General features: G+C 38.5%; 1 long non-coding RNA gene across 1 annotated transcript; it reads left to right on the forward strand.

The window, feature by feature from the left end:
- Nucleotides 1-2,171: 2,171 nt before the first annotated feature.
- On the forward strand, nucleotides 2,172-7,639 carry LOC119484279. Its single transcript, XR_005205939.1, has 2 exons — nucleotides 2,172-2,714; nucleotides 7,057-7,639. It is a non-coding gene; the product is annotated as an uncharacterized LOC119484279 (long non-coding RNA).
- Nucleotides 7,640-7,872: the final 233 nt, after the last annotated feature.

A 7,872-nucleotide genomic window follows, 5' to 3' on the forward strand; every position in this document is an offset into this window, starting at 1 on the left:
ATTATGACTTTTCTCGTTAACTTAAGACTTTATTCTTGTAATATGACTTTTTTCTCGTTAAGTTATGACCTTATTCTCGTAATATTATGACTTTTTTCTCGTTAAGTTATGACTTAATTATCGTAATATTATGACTTTATTCTCATTGACTTATGACTTTATTCTTGTAATATTATGACTTTTTTTTGTAAAGTTATGACTTTATTCTCGTAATATTATGACTTTTTTTTGTAAAGTTATGACTTTATTCTCGTAATATTATGACTTTTTTCTCGTTAACTTAAGACTTTATTCTCGTAGTATGACTTTTTTGTAAAGTTATGACTTTATTCTCGTAATATGACTTTATTCTCATATTATGACTTTTTTCTCGTTAAATTATGACTTTATTCTCGTAATATTACGACTTTTTTTTTAGTAATATTATGACTTTATTCTCGTAATATTATGACTTTTTTCTCGTTAAATTATGACTTTATTCTCGTAATATTATGACTTTTTTTTAGTAATATTACAACTTTTTTTCTCGTTAAGTTATGATTTTATTCTCGTAATATGACTTTTTTTTGTAAAGTTATGACTTTATTCTCGTAATATTATGACTTTTTTCTCGTTAACTTAAGACTTTATTCTTGTAATATGACTTTATTCTCGTAACATTAAGACTTTATTCTTGTAATATGACTTTATTCTCGTAACATTATGACTTTATTCTTGTAACATTAAGACTTTATTCTTGTTATCACTTTTTTTCTCGTAATATTATGACTTTTTTCTCGTTAACTTAAGACTTTATTCTCGTTATATTACGACTTTTTTTTGACTTTTTTTTGTAATATTACGACTTTTTTTCTCGTTAAGTTATGATTTTATTCTCGTAATGACTTTTTTTAGAAAGTAAAGTACAGGTACCTCAGAGTTACTCACACACACACACGCACACACACACAGATACACACGCACACACACGCACCTCCTCCACATTCCTCAGGGAGGTAGATCACCAACTGTGTCAAACTAGACTGAATGTAAAACAACTTCCGGTTACCTGATTAATACCTCAAATAATAAATAATAATAACAATAAATAATAAATAAATGATTAAAGGTTAATAGCGATGAACAACAGAGCTGATTCAAACAATAAAGGCACAACATTATGAGACGTTTAAATAGTGTCTGTTGTTTTAGTCGCTTATGTGAAAAGATTTTTTAAATGTCTAAAAATTCTGCTTTACAAATATGTAAACATGTGTAAAATAAAACAATATTGACAAAGTAAAACAAATAAATTATAAATTAAATATACACCGATAATAGTCTTTTATCTGTTTTTAATAATGTGTTATTTTTACATTTATTTTATATCCCAGTCCATAACATTGTTATTAAAATGTCCATTAAATATATAAATATAAGAAGTGACAGATTAAATAAATTTCATATTTAAAATGTTCATTAAAGGGACTGTTAGTAAGAATCATAAAGTCTTGTTAACAGCTTCACCTGTGTCCGTTAAGTCAACTAAAGTCAGCGTCCTGTTGCTGGCGCTTGTGCTCGCTCTACATAGACATGAAGGAGCATCGCTCAACACAGTGAGGAGACACACGTCAGCTAAAAGCACAATATCACTCTATATTTCAGCTGCTTGGCAGTAATGTTAGCTGACCAGACCAAGGTCTCTCCATGAATCAATGCTGATCCTAGTGTTGGCTTTTCCCGCCTCAGCCTCCCGACCGCGGCCGGAGGGAACACGGGAGACGCCGGAGTTTTGGTGGGAGACGATAATGTTTCTCTCTGCGGAGCTCCGTCACTTCACAAGACACGGGAAACCTCTGTTGGTCTGGAGGAGCTGCAGCAGTTATTTCTGCACAAACGTCCACTGAACATTCACTAGATATTCTCAGAGCTAAACTAACTCTTCTGCAGTGTGGAGTGAGCAGCATGCACGTGAGAGGTGGAGAGAGAGAGAGAGAAGGAGCGCGGTGTGTGAGTGAAGGCAGGCAGAGGAGCGGTCTGAACAGCGTAGCCACATGTGAGCGACCATGAGACACCGACCAGCAATGATTTATACATGGAAGAAGTTACAAACAGTCCCTTTAAAAAACTTTATTGACTTTATTCTCGTTATATTATCACTTTTTTTCTCGTAATATTACAGAAGTTACAAACAGTCCCTTTAAAAAAACGATTTACCGGTTTGTGTCATTTCTTTTATTTTGAAGGCGTTCTTTCCGGTGTCATGGTGTGGCGGGTAACTTGACGTCACTCCGCTCTGGACGAGCTGTGATTCGTGGTGGAGCTGATAGAGCTGGAGGAGGAGTTCATGGTGGAGCTGTGTGAATGTGTGAATGTGGGAATGTTTGCGGTTTGATAACAAACTTGTGATGAACTTTCTGAGGTTTTTATCTCCTTCCGGAAACTGAAAGTTCTTTAGTTATCAGTTTGTTCTTCAGTCCGAGTCCTCCTCCATGAATCCAGAGTTTTATCCTCCAGACTCTCTCTGCTCTCTGCTGGAGGACCTGCTGCTCCGGCTGCTAGAGAGGCTCCAGTGAGAGGAGAGCTGAGCCGAACCGAGCCGAACCGAGCCGAACTAACCCGGTTAATGTGAGCGACGGTTTAAAACATCCAGGACAGGAATAATGAGAAGATGAAGCAGATTCTGTGGATTCTGGTGTTTCTCCTGCGGAGTCCGGACCGGAGCTGCTGGGACGGTGAGTGAGACGGAACCATCACAGGATAGACTCAGTACAGCTGTTCATGTTTTAATGTTTTAATGTCTATTAACATTAAAACAGTTTAAGTTAATGAAAGTATAAACTGTGCTGGGAAGAGAACACTTTAGTATCAGGTGAATTCACAAGGTCACACCCCGACAGCAAGATTCAGATTAAAGTTTTGTAACGTTTCATTAAATATCCAGATCTGATTAAAGCGGAGTAAACTGTAAGTATAACTGGTAGAGAACTTGTCTTCCACTCGGCCTCCAGCCAGAACACCGAACCGAACCACCGAGCAGCACCAAACCACCGAACCACCGCGCAGCTCCGCGGTCGCATCGGTTCTCTGGTTGTTTTGGTTGTTTTCACTCAGAGCTGCAGAGGCAGTTTACGAGCAGCTGAATCAGTAAAAACTCAATATTTCACTGAGGTTCGCTGCTTATTGGTTCATTACATGTTTGCCGAATTAACCAGAAGACACCAGGAGACATTAAAGAGATCTAAGATGTGTCCGTTATTGTTTAGAAACAAGCGAAGAAGCAAAATTAAATTCATTTTTGCTATTTTCCGAATGGAGTCTGGTTTGAGGACTCAAATCAGCAGTTCAGCAGCAGGTTCCTGAGGGGATGTGAGCTCCAGACAGACTTTATGAGACTTTATGAGACAGTCAAAGTGATTATTACATCTCCTGTAGGACACACATCTCTCACACCTTCAACATCTGCACTGTGGGGAAGTTACTGCACAAATAACAGAATTCAGCAGGAAAATAAATACAAAACAGAATAAATAACATAGAAAGCAGAACTGCAACAATAGAAATATAATTAATGAAATATTATTATTGTTATTATTATTATTTTTATTAATGATAATAAATAAATAATAATATACAATTAAACTAAAACAATAAAAACACTGTTAAAAACATTGAATATCTACCAATAAAGAGAACAAACAGCCAGTGTGATGAAGCTGTGAGAGGTCACTGTGTGTGTGTGTGTGTGTGTGTGTGTGTGTGTGTGTGTGTGTGTGTGTGTGTGTGTGTGTGTGTGTGTGTGTGTGTGTGCGTGCGTGCGTGCGTGCGTGCGTGCATGTGCAGCTGCAGTGTTCAGTTTCGGCTCAGCGACAAATTTCAGACTAAAAACTCTGAAATCTGCTGTTGATGGACGCTGCTGTCCCACAATGCATTGCACCAAGAACATGGAGGAGCTGCTCACAGCTACAACTCATCAGTAGACGGACAAACAATATAATATATATATATTAATAAGAAGTGAACGTTAACTATTCGTTCCATGTCAACATCAGCTCCAGCAGCAGAGCTACGCTGCCGCCATTTTGGACTGAAAGAGACGGCCAGACGCCAGTAAAAAGTCCTCCACCTGTTTCACAATAAAAGTCCTCCAGCTGTTTCACAATAAAAGTCCTCCAGCTGTTTCACAATAAAAGTCCTCCAGCTGTTTCACAATAAAAGTCCTCCAGCTGTTTCACAATAAAAGTCCTCCAGCTGTTTCACAATAAAAGTCCTCCAGCTGTTTCACAATAAAAGTCCTCCAGCTGTTTCACAATAAAAGTCCTCCAGCTGTTAGTCCTCTAGCGGTTTCACAATAAAAACCCTCCAGCTGTTAGTCCTCTAGCGGTTTCACAATAAAAATCCTCCAGCTGTTTCATAATAAAAGTCCTCCAGCTGTTAGTCCTCTAGCGGTTTCACAATAAAAATCCTCCAGCTGTTAGTCCTCTAGCGGTTTCACAATAAAAATCCTCCAGCTGTTTCACAATAAAAGTCCTCCAGCTGTTAGTCCTCTAGCGGTTTCACAATAAAAATCCTCCAGCTGTTTCACAATAAAAATCCTCCAGCTGTTAGTCCTCTAGCGGTTTCACAATAAAAATCCTCCAGCTGTTTCACAGTAAAAGTCCTCCAGCTGTTAGTCCTCTAGCGGTTTCACAATAAAAATCCTCCAGCTGTTTCACAATAAAAGTCCTCCTGTAAAAATCCTCCAGCTGTTTCACAATAAAAGTCCTCCTGTAAAAATCCTCCAGCTGTTTCACAGTAAAAGTCCTCCAGTTGTTAGTCCTCTAGCGGTTTCACAATAAAAATCCTCCAGCTGTTTCACAATAAAAGTCCCCCTGTAAAAATCCTCCAGCTGTTTCACAGTAAAAGTCCTCCACCTGTTTCACAATAAAAGTCCTCCAGTAAAAATCCTCCAGCTGTTTCACAGTAAAAGTCCTCCAGTTGTTTCACAGTTAAAGTCCTCCAGTTGTTTCACAGTAAAAGTCCTCCAGTTGTTTCACAGTAAAAGTCCTCCAGCTGTTTCACAGTAAAAGTCCTCCAGTTGTTTCACAGTAAAAGTCCTCCAGTTGTTTCACAGTAAAAGTCCTCCAGTTGTTTCACAGTAAAAGTCCTCCAGCTGTTTCACAGTAAAAGTCCTCCAGTTGTTTCACAGTAAAAGTCCTCCAGTTGTTTCACAGTAAAAGTCCTCCAGCTGTTTCACAGTAAAAGTCCTCCAGTTGTTTCACAGTTAAAGTCCTCCAGTTGTTTCACAGTAAAAGTCCTCCAGTTGTTTCACAGTAAAAGTCCTCCAGCTGTTTCATAGTAAAAGTCCTCCAGTTGTTTCACAGTAAAAGTCCTCCAGCTGTTTCACTGTAAAAGTCCTCCAGTTGTTTCACAGTAAAAGTCCTCCAGTTGTTTCACAGTAAAAGTCCTCCAGTTGTTTCACAGTAAAAGTCCTCCAGCTGTTTCATAGTAAAAGTCCTCCAGTTGTTTCACAGTAAAAGTCCTCCAGCTGTTTCACTGTAAAAGTCCTCCAGTTGTTTCACAGTTAAAGTCCTCCAGTTGTTTCACAGTAAAAGTCCTCCAGTTGTTTCATAGTAAAAGTCCTCCAGCTGTTTCACAGATGACGACATCATCGAGCATCAAACACTGAGCCTGTGACCTCATCACTGTGAGCGTTGTGATGAGGTCACGGGCTCAGTGTTTGATGCTCGATGATGTCGTCGGTGGAGGGAAGTGATGTAACCTTCCGCTGAAGGTGGATGACGTCATCTCTCTCTGTGATGATGCGTTCATGGTGCTGGTAGGAAGCTTCTACTGCAGTGTTTAGTTATTTATTATTTTCCCAGCATGCCGAGCTGCTGACTGAGTGCTCTCCAACCATCAGTCCACCGACAGGAAATAAATCAGGAACTATTTTGATAATCTGTTAATTGTTTTTAAGCAAAAAAGTGTGAAATATTTGTTGGTTTCAGCTCCTCAAATGTGAGAATTTGCTGTTTTTTCTTGTTTTACGTGATAATAAACTGAATCAGAAATGCATCCAATGCTGCCCAAAATTCAGTATCCGGTATCGACGAGTACGCCAGTCTACGCAGCGATCTGATAACGTCATTTATTAACCCAGAAATGATCACTTCTTCTTCTTCTCTGCTCTTAAAACAGCAGCCTTCACTGTGGCAAAGAGTAAAGAAGCAAAGAGACCAAACTCCAGGTTCCGCTGCTGCTGCTGACTGAAATCCCTCATCATATCTATAATATTTTATTGTTCAACAGGACATTTCAGTAGAATATGACTATATTCTGTCACCTAGGAGGAATCATGGCTGCCACTGGCAACTACTGTTTTAGAGCAGCAAAGAAGAACTGATTACAGGCAGTTTGTTAAATAATAATAATGATAATAATAACTATATATATATATATATAAATATATATATATATATATATATATATATATATATATATATAATTTTATCCTGCTGGTATCAGATTGGTACTCGGTATCAGCAGATACCGTAGGTTCAGGTATCGGGAAGGAGAACATGGTATGGGAACATCTCTGGATACTGTAGGGCTGCAACTAAAGAGTATTTTCATTGATGAATAATCTATTGATTATTGTCTTGGTTAATCGATTAGTTGTTTGGTTTATTAAATGTCCGAAAAAGGGGAAAAATGAAAATATTCACATTTAAGAAACTGGAATCAGAGAATTTAGACTTTTTTTTTTTTTTTACATAAAAGATGACTCAAACCGATTAATCAATTAATCAATTAACCGATTATCTAAATAGTTGGTGATTAATTTAAAAGTTGAGAACTAATCGATTTATTTAGCTCTAGTTTTGGATGTTGGTCGCACAAAATACGCAATATTCGAAGACGTACGGACAAATTTACTTTTCCTGCTTGGGCCGGAGTCGGTAATGTTGCTCTCCGCCGCCACCACCGCTCTCTCTCTCTTGCTTCACAACTCACTTCCGTTTCGTCTCTTTGCTTCTAGACTCTTTGATTTAGGTGTGAATATAAACAGAAGTCTTCCTGTCGTCTCTCCCACAGGTGTGCTGTTCACGAAGCATCCGTCCAATCAGACGGTGTCTCAGGGGAACGCCGCGAGGCTCGGCTGTGCCGTTCAGGGTGCGACGGAGCCGGACATCATCTGGATGAAGGACGGAGAGAAACTCTACAGCACCGACCAGATGTTCATCACCCTGGGAGAGCAGCACTGGGAGACCTACCACAGGTTCACCAATCAATACGTCTATCAATATATCAATACATCAATCAATACGTCTATCAATATATCAATACATCAATCAATACCTCTATCAATATATCAATACATCAATCAATACCTCTATCAATATATCAATACGTCAACCAGTCAATATATCTATCAATATATCAATACATCAATCAATACGTCTATCAATATATCAATACATCAATCAGTCAATATATCAATCAATTAAGCAATGTAAGTACAACAGAATCTGAGGCAATATTGGTCTGATAACATATGATAAAAGTCCTCCAGCTGTTTCACAGTAAAAGTCCTCCAGCTGTTTCACAGTAAAAGTCCTCCAGCTGTTTCACAGTAAAAGTCCTCCAGCTGTTTCACAGTAAAAGTTTTCCAGCTGTTGGTCCTGCAGCTGTTTCACAATAAAAGCAGTCCAGCTGTTTCACAGTAAAAGTCCTCCAGCTGTTTCACAGTAAAAGTCCTCCAGCTTTTTCACAATAAAAGTCCTCCAGCTGTTTCACAATAAAAGTCCTCCAGCTGTTTCACAATAAAAGTCCTCCAGCTGTTTCACAATAAAAGTCCTCCAGCTGTCTCACAGTAAAAGTTTTCCAGCTGTTGGTCCTGCAGCTGTTTCA

Source organism: Sebastes umbrosus, unplaced genomic scaffold (assembly GCF_015220745.1).
Source record: "Sebastes umbrosus isolate fSebUmb1 unplaced genomic scaffold, fSebUmb1.pri scaffold_129_arrow_ctg1, whole genome shotgun sequence".
Taxonomy (NCBI): domain Eukaryota; kingdom Metazoa; phylum Chordata; class Actinopteri; order Perciformes; family Sebastidae; genus Sebastes; species Sebastes umbrosus.